We start from the raw sequence: 14,371 nt of genomic DNA, 5'->3' as shown, positions 1-14,371 counted from the left end.
GGTTTGCTGCAGTGGGTCTAGGTTCTGACTTGTGCTCCATCCCTCCTCACATAGGGCCTTTGGGTAAGTTTCTTGGGTAGATTTTCAGAGCTTCGGTATCTTCACGAGCTGTTGTGTTATGTTGAGGGTAATGTTTGTCAAGTAACTGGTACACAGGTAAGTGCTCAGCAAATGGCAGACCTGCCCCAGCCCCACCTGGACTGTACATGCTGGGAGAGCCTTGTGGGTTCTCTCCGTCCTCCAGATGGCCATGGACAGGCAGGGGCCTCTGTCCCTGCTGGTGGGTGGGCCACGCTTGGCCGTCCTCTGTAGCAGCCAGATCTCACTCTCCTCCCCTTTCATACGGGTCTCCTCCTCAGTTCAAACGAACACCTCTCTGCCCCCTCTCCAGCTCTACAGAGAATCTCTTGCTTGGGAGATGAGACCCTTGATTAACTCTAGAATTTCAAAATGAAAAGAGATGTAACAGGTCAAACACTGGACCAACTGGGAAACTCAGGCCCCGGCGGGGGGCGGGGTGGGGTGGCCCTTTGGAGGGGGTCTCAAGTCTCCTAAGGATCTGGAATTGAGACCCAGAAGCCTGTCCTCTGATGGAGCTCCCAATAAGATTCAAAAAAGACAGGCGTGAAACGTGGAGTCCCAGCTGGTCCAGCTATTGAGCAATAAATTAGTGTTCCTTACAAGGCTTTCTGATTCTCTTATTAGTAGCACAAGTCTCTTGCCTTGTATTTCTTGTCGTATGCAGATAACATTAACCTGTTACGAGCTTAGACGTATGCCGTTGTGGCCCTGTTTTGGAATTTCTTCAATTTTTTAATACACTAAATTCTCCTCCCCTTCCTCTTCCTCCTCACAGATGGGGCTCAGAGCCCTCTGGCCTCCTTCCCACCCCCAAAGCCTCTAGGTCGGATCAGCCTTCTCAGTTTCCAGGTGGGGAAACTGAGGCTGGAAAGAAAGGCAGCCTTTTTATACCTTTTTATGTCACATCCCGGGATAATAAATTCCAGGACTGTGAGTTCAAAGGTCAGAGTAGGTTCCCGGTTGCCCTGCCAACTCCCACCAAGGCCAGGACCCCGTGCCAGATAATCAAAATAACAGTAGCTCACATGGACTGAGCGCCTACTCTGCGCCAGGCACTATTGCATATATGCTCATTTTGAAGTCTCACAGCAACGCAAGGAAAGCGGTCCTATGTGACTTCTAGTTCCAGAAAAGGCAACTAAAGCAGTAAAGATTAAGGACAAGAGCCGGAGAAGGGGTCCTAAACAGGAGTCGGATTCCAGAGCAGAACCCCGTTCTTAACCCGGACCCCCGGGAAGAGAAGGAAGGGGAGGGGCAGGCGGGCGGGAGGAAGAGAGAGAAGAGCGAGCTGGGAACCCGTAAGGGCGAGCGCAGCGCAGGGAGACTTCAAGCTCCGAGGAACTTTCCTTCCCATTTCTCCCGCTTTCCCCAGATGCTTTACTGATTCTGTCCCAAACTTGGCGGGATAGCGCAGGGAGGCGGGCTGGGGCTGGGGCTGGGGGCGCCCCCCAGGTCCCGGCCCTTCGCTCCGGTGTACCCTACCCGCCTCCCGCGGCCCCTCCCACTCCTCTCTCCCGGCTCCTGACATCACGCCCCGGGAGGCGGGATCCGGGAAAGGAGGGGTACGTGGGGAGGAGGCTCCGCACCACCGAGAGGGAGGAGGGCGGGCGCGCAGTCCCAGCCCAGCGCTTCAAAACAGCCCGGTGGCCTCGCCTCGCGCCCCAGCCCATCCGTTGGTCCAGTCGCCAGCGCCTGGTGAGTTGGGGTCGCGTTCGCGGGCCGCGCTCACAAGTCGGGGGGCTGCGGGCAACGTGCGCGGGGCAGCGGGGGCGCGGGCCCTGTAGGTCCTGGGCCCAGGGGGGGTGTCTGCATTTTGTGGGGGGCACCCCTCCCTGCCGAAACTTCATCCTTCTTCCGCGAGATTATGAGGGCACTGACTTCCCACCGGCGCCGCGCTCACTCGGACCCCGAATTCCACCTCCCCACCCCCGGATAGCTTCCTTCGCCTTGTGCGCCGGGGCGGGCGGGAAAAGTTTGGGGAGGAGTCAGGGCGGTTTTCTTCGCCCCCGCCAGCTGCACGCCGGGTCTCTTGGAGCCCAGGGCAAGTCCCCTCGTCCCAGGAGGGTCCCCAGCACCTCGGCGCACAGTTCCCAGCTTCAGCGAGCGGACGGGACGGGCTTCGCCCAGGCCGGTCAGTGGGTCATCGGGAGCAGCGCACCCTTCTCGGCCCGGGCGGGGGCTCGGTTGCACCCCCCAGCGGCGAGGAGCGACTTTCTTGGGTCTGGCGCGGTGGAGGATCCTCAAGGCGCTGCTGGGAAGATGCCTGCCCCCCTCTCGACTTTGGTGGGGCTTTGAGGGTCCCACCCACGGTTGGAGAAAGAGAGGATTAGATCTTGGGGTGTCAACTATACACGCTCCCAAATCTCGGGTGTTAAATACACTCTGGGAAGGTCCTAATTTGGGCTGACATGGGGGCCTCGTAAATAGGGGCTCATCGGAGATACCTGGACCTGAGGGAGACCCCACAGAGTAAAGCCCTCCCTCCGGGCCACCCCTTACTTCGAAACACCGCTGACAACCCAGTTGCACGTTTGGGGAAAGGGGCACTGCCCCCTTCTTAGCTCCAAAGATGTGTTTGTGGGGTGGTGAGTGTGTGATCTTTTAATTTATCTGCGTCTAAAATGGGGAGACCAGCCTGAAAAGTGACAGGCAGAGGAAAGGTAAGGGCCTTGGAGAGGGGCTGAAGACTGCAGCCCAAACAGTGTGTGATTCCACTTATATGAGGGACCTACAACAGGCAAATTCATAGGGACAGAAAGTAGAGTAGAGGTGACCAGGAGCTGGGGGAAGGGGAACTGGGATTATTGCTTAATGGGTGCAAGGTTTTTGTTGGGCAGGATGGAAACATTTTGGGTATAGATAGTGGTGATGGCTATACGACATCGTGAATAGATTTAATGCCACCGAATTGTACACTCACAATTGATTAAATTACTATGTGATGTATATTTTACCACAATTTTAAAAAAGAAGTCTCCAGCCACCTCTGTTCAATCGAATCAGTTAGCAATCCCGGAGGCCACTCACTCACCTTTGCCGGCCGCCTCTCCCTGTCATCTGGCTTTGGGATGAGGAAGTGGAAGGGGACGAGGAAGGGGCAGAAGCCTGGTTTCCCCAGCAGTCTGGAAGAGACAGGATGGAAAGAGCTGGCGGAGCTTGGCAGTGCGCTGGGGCGCCCACGCTCTCCACTGTTCCCAGGAGCCTCTCGCTCCAGGTGGGGAGCGCCAGGCCAGGGACTGCAAGTCTCTCGGTCACTGAGCCAGACTTTGAACCTCCATCTGCCTCCCCCTCACCTGCCTTCCCTCCAAGCCCTCCCCTTTTCTCCACCCGGAGATGCCCCCGGGGAGTGGGGTGAGACCCTTCTGGGGAAGTCAGGGCCCAGGTGCCCGCGGGGGCCTTGGCAGCTGCCAAGCCCACAGCCGAGGGAGGGGCAGGAGGGTGGCAGGAAGGTGCAGAACCTGTTTTCCCACTGCAGGGTTTTGGATCTGCCACCTCTACCCCACCGGGAATTAGGGAGTCGGGGTGGGAGGCGGAGAGCAGGTCACACAGCCCGGAGCCGCCTGTGTCCTTCCAGTGTGGAAATTTCGATTGGCCTGAAATCCAGGGACAGGTGCTTGTGTCGAAAGCCATGGAGGTGGCCAGGGGGTGTGTGAGGGCAGGGCCAGGCTGCGGACTTGGCGTTGACACCGCGCTGCCCCACCCAGAGGGGAGGGGCCGCGCCCTCTCTGGCTGGCCGCGCTCCAGACCGGGGCGCAGCTCATGAGGGGCTAACAGGGCGTCCGATTGCGAACGCAGCTCACATCCATCCGGTCCTCCCTGCCACCCCTTACACACTACACACATGAGTAGTTTATAAGGCCCTTTCTTCCTGGAATGGAAGCCAACGTTTCATCTGCATTTCCTTTCTCTGCCTCTCACGTACATCTTCCCCACAGGAGCTAAAACCAAGCGCACACTGCACAGTCTCAGGGGCTCCGCTGGCCTGCTTTTCATCCCGGGCACATGCTGACGCCCCTGCCCTCTGCAGCCTTCCCGGTTGACGGGGAGCCGAGCCCTTTGTCATAGACAACCCCGCCAGACATGACCAGGAAGGGAAGTCTGTCGAGATGAAAATATATGAATGCCTTTCCAGGCCAAATGGAATGGTGGTGGCTTGCTGGCCGGTTGGCGGGATTTCTTTGGGGGACAGGAGTCCAGCCATCTTCCTGGCGGGGGGAGCAGAAAATTGCGTGTGTGTTGCAACACGTATTCACTGCCCTGCCCAGCTCTGTGGACGAGTGGGGCCTCTGACACCGGCTCCAGGGGCTAAGGCAAGGTGAAGGTGGGCTCTCTAGCCATGGGAACTCCCGAGCTGGGGTGGTGGCAGCCATCACCCCAAGGTGCGGTGGGGTCCCAGGCATGGGGACTGGGAGCAGAGCCCTTCCAGGAGAGGCAGTTAAAGGTCAGTGGGGGGACTCTCTGCGGGAGGAGGGGCTCGGGGATGTCTTCCTGGGTTTGGAAAAGGAGCCGATTGGCAGCAGCAGCCGGAATGGGGAGACGGGGCAGCTGCCGCTCAAGACAGAACAAGAGGCCTGACTCTCGGTTGTTGGCTTCAGCTTGTCCAGGGACGGAATGGGGGCAGGGGTGGGGTGGCGGGAGGAGAAGGCTCCCCTTCTCACCCCTGGAGTGGTAGAGTCTGGCTTCCTGCAGGAGTTACTTACAGACTGCAATTTCAGCGGGACCAGCTTTGGCGGGAATCGGCAGATGCATCTGGCTCTTGTTAGGGACAGGAGAGGGGAGTCTAAAAATAACAGCGGCGGAGCGGCCACCCAGTGTGAGTGCAGGGCTGGTAACCGGATGCCCATGGCGGGGGCTGGTGGTGGTGACTGTGACGAAGTCGCTCTGTACCAGAGTCACTGGGGCTCCTCCAGGCAGCCAAGCCTTAGATGAACGCCTGCAGGGGTGAGAGCTCTCTGTGTTCAGGGCGGCCACGGGCTAAGATTGGAGAATTTCAGGGGCATAACAGCCTTAGAACATCCCAGTTTGACAGCTAGGGACACTCAGAGGGGCGGAGAGACTCACCAAGGTGGCTGCTGCACCGGGACTAGGTCTGGGTCTCGGGACTCACAGCCGAGGAGCTGGATGGCTGGGGAGTGGTCAGTGGGATTCCAGGCCAGGTCCCCAGGGCCAGGGATTCTTATGGCCTGGGTCGTACATCTAGGATGCTGACAGGAGCAAGGTGGGTAAGGAGCTGTGCTCAGGAAGTGGATTCCCATTGGGCATCCGGTCAGTCCTAGGCACAGCTGTCATGCTCTGGGGATGTCGGTCCACCCTGGGGCAGGATGTAGGGAGGACGGGGCTGGAGGAGAACCATCTTCCCATTCGAAGACTCTGTTGGTTTTATTCGCGTGGTATCCCCAGTGCTTGATGAGTAATCGTTGACCTGAATAACTGAATTTCCAGAGCTCTTGCCTTCCTTGAGAAGTTGGGCTTCTGTTGCTCTGAAAGGGGGCTCAGGGCAAAGAGATTGCCCAGATTGCTGACCTCCATGGACAGGTTGGATGACTTCGGTTTCTAGAAGCTTCCTAGCACCTCGGGGTCTAGAGCTGGAGAAAGGATCGCCGGGGTGATATTGCCCTGAGACATTTGGAGGTGACGTAGCTATCACCATGCAGGATGCAGAGATGGACAAGTTAAGTCGCTTGTCGCGAACTGCTCACAGTCTAAGATCAAGTAACTTTTCCCAATAGAGAGGTCGTATTTTCTCTTTCAGAGAAAGATAATCCCAAATTTCTCCGGAGCACTGCCTTTCCTTAAAATGAAATTGATTTAAACATTTCGCAGTGAATAAAGATGACCCAAAGTTGTCTCCTTCGTCGTATTCTGATGACAGTTTCCCAAAGCGTATTATCACTGTTGATACACAAGATCGTTTTAAAAGGGCTGCAGCTGAATGCAAAACAGAAGCGAGTAATTACATCTTGTCTTTGGCTAGTATTTGGAAACAAATGATAATAGCACACGAACCCACAGTTTCACAGCTACTACCATGTAGAGTGAAACTAAAGTTGATGTTTTAAACGTTAAAGCATTTTTAAAATAATTCACGGATTTAAATAATAAGCGCAGGTGATATTGGGTTTGGCAAAAATCTTAGTCCCGGAGTGACTGCCTTTGGGGAGATGGCGTGACGGTGGCTGGGGTGAACCCGGCTCCCATTTTGACAACACAAATAATCTTGAAAGCCCCCTGGCCAAGCTCTTCTGCAGAGGCCCCTGATGTTCACCCTCCCACCTCGACCTGCCTGCCACTCAACTTCCGAGGGAGTCTCCCCATCTTTAATGAAGGCTGTTGCACCACCCGGATGACCTTGACCTGACCGGTTGGTTGTTCTGAGGGTGGGAGGAGTCGGTATATTGATGTGCATGGAAGTGGCTTGAATGTCTGTGGCTAGCTTGAACCAGAGGAAGACAGGGACAGAGGCTGGCTTGTCCACTTTCCTCTTGATGGGGATGATTAAGTAAGTGACTGTGCTGTGAGCTGCTACAGGCGATGGAGGACTTCCCTTCGTTCGGAGGAGGTTGCAGTCTAACGAAGGGGGACGAAGAGTCCAAGATTTAGGGGGTCGTGATTTATGGGGCTGCAGGGAAGCCCGCGGAGGTGGTGTGCAGGATGGACGGTGGGCTCGGTAGGACTCCTAGAATTTCCCCGAGTGGCGATGCTTCCAGACGTGCGGAAGGTTTGCAGGCAGAAGTTGTGCTTGAGAAGTGGCGTGTGTCCACTTGGCCCGCAGAGCAGGGCTGTTGAAGGGAAGACAGTGCTGGGGGACCGAGCTCGGAGGGCAGAGGAGGCTTCCTTCTATCTCCCAGAGAGCCTGGCCAGGGAGGCAGGCCTGGCGATGTTCACGCAGCAGTGGGGGATAAAAAAAAGTAGAGAGAAAGGAAAACAGTGGAAGTAACCTAAAAGCAGCCTAAACGTTCATCAGTCAGCCTACAGAGTATCTTACAGAAGTTAAAAAGAACCATGTTCATCTGCGTGTACCAATACAGAAAGCTCTGTAAGACGTCGTCGAATTAAAAATAAGAGCAGGTAGCAACGAATATGTGGGAAAACATGCTATTGATATAGCAACAAACAAAAACTAGCTAGACTTCCTACATATTTCCTGTATATTCCTGTAACTCATATGTATTACGTATATGCAACGGAAAATGCCTGGAAGGATACATCGCAATAGATGGATGTGGTCGCCTCTGGTGAGGGAGGAAGAGGAAGGAACTGGTTTGGAAGGAATGGGCAAAGGGATTCCAGTCTTATCTGTAAGAGCGAGAATATGTTCATGAGTTACCCTGTGTACCTGGAGTTCGATATTAATAACATGGCCTTCCCTGAGTTCAGTAAGCAGCGGGCGTTCTGCAGGTTTGGGTTGGGGGTCGCGTGGCGGAGCCCCTGTGGACAGAGCTGTGCAGTAATCCAGGGTCAGGTACTGGGAGCTTAACTCAGGAGGTGCCATCCGGCCCCCGTGGAACGTCCCCACTGCGGACTTCTCGGGAGCATAGTGGGTTTTCCGTCTGGGTGCTGGAAACAGACACGTGGTGGTCTGGAGAAGAGGGGGGGACAACAGCGAGTACCTTTGGGGTTTGTTAACAGGGCCATCATGAGATCCCCAGAGGCATGTCCAGGAAACCACTGGGGATGAGAGTCTGGGGCTTCGAAGAAAATTCAGAGACACGTAAAAGCCTGGTCCGGAACCGTGTTTTAGGTTTGTGTTTGCGAATAGCAGAGAATAACTTAGATTTTGCCAGCGTTATCAGTAGCGATGATAATTACCATGCTATTATTTATAACATTTCGTATTTATTATTAAGGCAGTACTGGACCATGTGCTTTTACATCCTTTTTCTTATTTAAAAACAAGTAACCACCCTATGAGGTAGGACTCTTTTATTCTCCCTGTTCTATAGATGAAAAAATGGCGTCTTAAAAATTTTGCTTAAAACCACACAGTGGCTGTGTTCAGATCTGAATCCAAGTCTTGTAGCCCCACCGGCCCTGCTGCATTTGCTGTATCCCCGTCACCTCCCCTCTTTAAAAACAGGCATCTGCGTGCTCCTAGTCCTTTCAGCCAAGAAAATTCCTTTGGTGCAGGTGTTCAGTGGGTGTCCTGGAGGCCAGCCCTGCAGGTCCTCCCCTCAGCTGCCGGGTCACAGAGAGCAGACCCCCACCTCCCTTCCCAAGCCTTCTTGATTCTCTTCCATTTCGGGCCTATGTGGAATGGAGAAGGGCATTCTGGGAGTCCTGCTTTAGCCCGGAGCCCCCTTGTCTAAATGGCATTCACTTCCATTCTTTCTGATGGTCTTTGTTTTAAGCGAGGCAAGGGCTGCTGGGTGTAGGGACCGATCTGTCGAGCTCGCCGGGGCGTCTGCAGAGTCCAGTGGAGCACCCAGCGTGCAGTAAGTGCTCAGTAAATCTCTGCCACGTGAAGCAGAGAGGGAGTCTCCCTAGGGTCTTCGGCTCGGACCCCAGTGAGGAGCCAGCTGGAGACCGCAGGGCTGGGAAGGAGAGAGGGGAGAGGTTTGGGGCCTGAGTGGTAACTGGGGCCAGGACAGCTGTTCCCTCTCCCTTCTGCCGTTGGCTCTGCCTGGAGCTGAGTCTGGCCCAAGCGGCGTGGTCAGCGTCCATTTATATCAGCATGACACGGGGTCACATTCTTCTAGGGCCAGAGCCCGAAAGAGGCTCTACACACCGCCCGCAGGCATTTAGAACCGATTTCCGTAGCATGCGAGCAATGCTAAAAACTGTAACACGCTCGTATTGATTCTCAAATGGGTTACTAAAACGTCAATCACCTGGCAAGTGATACTGATTTTTCCATTTATGGCATGATACACATTTAAAACTTAGTGAGTTAATCTAATGCAGTTTAAAGACAGTTCTGGGTAGCAAATAATACAGGTGGTACCCGGGGCAGAAATGATAATGGTGGTGGTATTGACATGATTGGTGCTCCACCTTGGTCCCCTTTACTGGATGATGTGCCCACCCCCCCAGCTGCGGTGAGTGTTGGCCGCCTCCTCCTCTCTGGAGAATTTTGAGAAGCCCCTTGCCCGGAGACCGCCGGGGACTTCGTTCCCCCTCCCCTGAGGAAGCGTGTGGGGAGGGTGCCGAGACCTCATCTAGATGCCCTCTGGCCGGGGTCCTCCGGCCCTCGCCTCCTGCCTGCTCCGGGGGCTCCCTGGTGAGGTGTGCATTGGGCAGGGAGAGCCCCTAAAACGTTCGCACTGAGTGCCAGGCACTGCGCCAGGCATCAGGGACACAGCAGTGACCACAGAGGCAGAAATCCCTGCCTGTGGGGAGCTTCCAGCCTGGAAGGATGAGACAGAATAAAGTGAATCGAGATCAGTTATAACAGAGGATGTCTGGTGATTTGAAGACAGTAAGACAGGGGTCACATAGATTGCATGGTCCAGGAAGGCTCCTCTGAGGAGAGGACGTGGAGTTGAGGCTAGATAAAGAGAAGGAGCCAGACAGCCCAAGACCTAGGAACTTTCTAGAAAGAGAGAGCTGCTCTTGCAAACATCCCGCTACTCTGAGCAGGGAGCAAGCTTGGTCTGTTGGGAGGAAGGAAGGGGCACTGGTTTGGGATACTAATCCATCCCTGACAGTTCTTTTGGGTACTCTGTGAGGACCGGGACCAGGTGATCCATGGCCTTATGTCCTCAAGTGGCAGCTACTCTATACTCGGTATACTTAGAACAGGTGGCTGGGAAAAGGGGCCACATACTCTCCCTTGGGGCATCCTGGAAAGGGAGAGGCTGGCCCAGCCCGGGGCCCCGGCGATGGGCGGTGGGTCGAGGATGTGGCATGGTCACCTTCGGGCCTCGTGGGCTGGGCCGGCTCCTCTCTCAGACCGGCTCCAGGCCCAGGTTCCTGATCTGTGGCTTCTCCCCTCTTTCCACAGAGGGCTCTTAAGTGTCCCTGTGGCATCAGAGCCAGTAGGATGAGGTGCTGAAATACCAGTCGCCGGCGAACTCAGAGCTCCCCCATTTTATTTCTTAAATCTCTCTTTAAATGAGTTTTTTAAAGCATAGAATTCAGGGTATTTTATTATATTCACAGGTATGTGCAACGGTAGGTTTTGGAACATTTTCATCACCTCACAAAGGAGCCCCCTACCCTTTAGATGCCTTTCCCCTGTTTTTCCATCCTTCCCAGACCTAATCAACCAATAATCTTTCTGTCTTTATAGACTTGCCTATTCCTGGACAGTTCATATACATAGCATCATACACTACGTGGCGTTTTGAGACTAACTTCTTTCACTTCATGCATCTTCAGGGTTCGCCTGTGCTGTAGCATCTGTCAGTGCCTCGTTCCTTTTTATGACATGACCTAATCATACTCATCGTAAGGCTCTAAGCCATTTTACTTATCCGTTCATAAGCTGATGGACACTTGGGTTGTTTCCACTTTTTGGCCATTGTGAATAATGCTGCTATAAACATTCGTGTGCACGTTTTTATTGGACGTGTGTTTCCATTTCTCTTGGGTCCCCACCGAGGAGTGGAATCACTGGGTCCTATGCTAACTCTCTGTTTAATTGTTTGAGGGACTGCCACGCTGTTGTCCAAAGTGGCTTCACCGTTTTACATTCCCACCAGCAACATACGAGCGTTCCAGTTTCTTGGTCCCAATTCGGTGCCTGATCCTGTCCTGGTTTCTTAAGCTTCCACTGGTGGAATGCCGGTAGGTCTAGAGCAGATGCTGGGAGTCAGGGGGTGGTCTAAACGAGACCCCACTAAATGTTTTGGGACAGGCTGGGCCCAGCCGAGTGGCCTGGGGGAGTGGGGATGGAAGGAAGGGAGGACACACGCTCTGGGGTGCCCCGGGTAGGGACCCCACTGAAGGCAGAATTGGAATCGGTGGATTACTGCAGAATGGGATTCACAATGCTGGATTTTAGGTGGCACTAGACACGGCATTAAATTAGTCAGGGAAAAAGCGATTCCCTTTCCAATTGGCTTTTAATGTTCTGATCCCATCAGGGTCACTTCGTAGCTGCCAGCATGCTTGATGCTTCTGACTCTAGCGTTCTTCCTTTCACGAGACAGCAGGTCTTCAGCTCAACCCTTCAGCAAATGGTGTTAAACCAGAACTTGTGACCTTGGGGCCGAGGGAGCTATTTGTTTTCACAATCAATCTCTATCTGTGGCAGATGATGCTGATTTTCCATTTCCAGGGAGCCAGAAGATTTCTTTTTAAAACACGGATATTTCTGTTAGAGAGTGGGTTTATTTAAAGATGAAGCTGAAGCAAAATCCCACAGTGGTACTGGAGAAGGTGGTAGGCAGGTGACAAGTTTGGAACACCTTGTTCTAAAGTTTAGGGCCCCCAAATCAGATGCAGTGTTGGGAAGCGGCGAGGTCCCCCATCTCAGGGCACATGCAGATGGACAGTGGATGCTATAAAAATGACCCAGGCCGAGGCTGTGAGCAGAGGTGGTTCTGCGTGGGCATCCGGCACCTTTTAGCCGAAGCCGGATGAGTTCACAGTTCTCATTGTGTACGATCAGTCCCCCAATTCCACGGCCGAGCAGTGTCATAGCTGCAGACGCGACATCATCAGAGATGCCCTAGTCAGAAGGGGCAGGTGTTGAGGCTTCCTCTCCATCTAGCAGGGTGACCTCGCAGGCCTCCGGGCACGCTGGTGGAGAAATGTATGATTTCAAGTTCTTGGGCTCGGCATCAGCGCTAGTCTTGAGTGTTTCATGGAAGGAATCCCTTCCTGTCAGTCACCCCACATCCCCAGTTAAGGGGCATGACCTGCCAGCTCTCAGGTTAGTGAGTCTGTGCGGGCTGGGTACCCCGATGGAGAGATGCTGTGTTATGCAGGGTTCTCCAAGAACAGAACCAATAGGATGTGTATTATATAGAGATTTATTCTAAGGAATTGGCTCATGCAATTATGGAGGCTGACAAGTCCAGAATATGCCAGGTGAGCTGGCAGGACCTAGGGAAGAAGTGATGTTGCAGTTTGAGAGGGAAGGTCAGCCTTTTTATCCTATTCAAAAGGACAGAACTGATAGGAAGAGGCCCACCCACATTAAGAAGGGCCATCTGCTTTTCTCAAAGCCCGCCGATGTAGATGTTAGTGTCATCCAAAAAGCATCCTCACAGAAACACAGTGGCCCAGCCAAGCTGACACATAAAGTTAATGATTTACAGGTTCTTCCGGTGAACTAGACACACAGCATTAAATCAAACAGAATCCCTTTAAAATCATTCCCTTTTAAATTCCCTTCCAGCCCTCCAAGGAGGAAGTCCCACCGCTTTGCGTGAATATGTCTTTCAGACTTCCCAGACACGTGCGACATCCTGTTTCAGCCGAGAGAAAGCAGGCTTGGACTCACAGCTTCCGGCAGCAGCAGCAGCGACAGTTCCTAGCCGGAATCTGTCACATTGTTCTGTTTTCATTGTATTTCGTTTCCCCAGCACCGCCTATTTATGGCAGGCAAGGCTGACTTTCCAGGTCAGTCGTGATACAAAGTTTTCTTTTCTAAAGATGTGAGTCTTAAGAAAGTGAGTAGGTTACTAGTAATGCAGGTGATACACAGATAGACCGGAAATTCTGAAGGGGGCCCCGGGAATGACGGATTTGGCAAACATCAACGTGAGCACAGAAGGGACGGTGCCTGCAATGTCCCCTAATTATCCACACGCCCAGCACTGCCTTTTGTCTGTTGGTACTTCATGTCCCCCGGAGACCACTCTGGGGCTCATTTCCACTCCGTGGCTACCACCTGAGGGTGGAGAGACCACTGGCCCTCTGGGAGGGGGGAAGGACCTGGGTGGCGGTCCGAGGAAGCTCCCTCACGGTGACGCTGGTGGTAATTGGTGCACGTACACAGTACGTGTCATCTGCAGACACCGTTCTAAGCGCACCTGTGCTATCATTGTCCAGCAGTCCTAGGAGATACGCGTACCTTTGTCACTCCCATTTTACAGACGAGGAAACAGGCTACGGTCCAGTCTGGCTGTGTCTGGGCCCGCGCCGCGTTTTGCCCCCGTTACTTCCTGGCGGTCTTTGCCTTTCCCGTGATCTAACACGGAGACGGAGGCCTGGCCTCCTGGTCTTGGGGCTTCTGGGGCCTGGCTGAGTTATAGGCAGCGATTCCTAGTCACGAATGTGCCGGTAAAATCCATCTACAAAAATGAAAGCTCTTGTCACTTAAGCGCTCTGTGAAGGAAAAAGTATTCCAGGCTCAGTGGCCGTGAGGAGGGGAACACCCCGAGTCTGATACCTGCCTCACCCCACGCTGACCTGTTGTGTGCCTGCAGGTCCACGACCAACCCCCTCTGGGGCGTGGGTTTGCCAGGTGGTGTAATTACAGGGAGCTCCTGGGATGACAGCAGCCAGCAGGGAGCTCTTTAATTGAGGAGGTCAGGCAGCAGTCATTGGCAGAACGGTGGTTATTAGCTCTTCTGCAGAAGCTGCCTAAACTAGCAGCCATTCAGCACGTATGTGCTGAGTAACCCAGGGCACTGGGGATATGAAGATGAGCGGGACGTAGTTTCTGTCCCCGAGGAACTCCGAACCTCAGAAAGCAGTTTCCGCTGTATCGATTCGCGCTTGCTGTATAACACACCGTCCTGAAATATACAGTAGCTTAAAACAGAAAACATTTATTTAGTTCGTGACTCTGCAGGTAAGCCATATGGGCTGACTTGGTGAGGCTCTCTCAAGTGTCTGGCCGGCTGATGGGTCAGCTGGGGGCTGGCTCACTTAGAGTGGCCTTGGCTGGAAAAGCTCATCTCTGCTCCGTGCAGCCCCCCGCCCACCAGCTGGGCCGGGCTTCTTCACGGAGCTGGGCAGAGACAGAGTGGAAGGAAGCGCATGCGGCCTCCCGAGGCCTGGGCTCAGAATGGGCACAGTGTCATTTTTGCAAAAGAACTCCAGGTGCTTGATAAATATTTCTTCCTTCTTTAATTGGAAGAAAAGCCTAGTTTCATTTCTTGAGTTCTTATTACTTCTTCGGCTCCTTGAAATCTGGCTCCTTTAGTCATTCATTCAACACATATTTATCGAGCACCATCTGTAAAGTAGGCGCTATTCAAGCGCTGGGAGCATCGTCTTGTACAGACATCCCAGGTCCCTGACACCAGCAGGGCAGATAGTAACACCCGAGTAAACAACTGCAGTATAACCATCAGGTCGTGAGAGGTGGCACAAGGAGAAAAATAAAGAAGAGCTTTAGTGTGCCGCACTAAAATCGTGCAGGTGTGTCGACGAGCTAATTTTCCGTCCTGATTTT

The 14,371-nt window shown here is 53.7% G+C and overlaps 1 protein-coding gene across 1 annotated transcript in view; it reads left to right on the top strand.

The window, feature by feature from the left end:
• Nucleotides 1-1,420: 1,420 nt before the first annotated feature.
• EMP2 (epithelial membrane protein 2) overlaps nt 1,421-14,371 on the top strand; it is a 32,739-nt gene continuing 19,788 nt past the window's right edge. The window contains exon 1 of the mRNA XM_039885320.1: nt 1,421-1,776. The gene's annotated coding sequence lies outside the window, so the exon portion shown is untranslated. The remainder of the gene's footprint in view (nt 1,777-14,371) is intronic.

The sequence above is a fragment of the Pteropus medius genome, unplaced genomic scaffold (assembly GCF_902729225.1).
Source record: "Pteropus medius unplaced genomic scaffold, Ma_sr-lr_union100, whole genome shotgun sequence".
Lineage (NCBI taxonomy): Eukaryota > Metazoa > Chordata > Mammalia > Chiroptera > Pteropodidae > Pteropus > Pteropus medius.
This window is presented reverse-complemented; position numbering and strand designations above follow the sequence as displayed.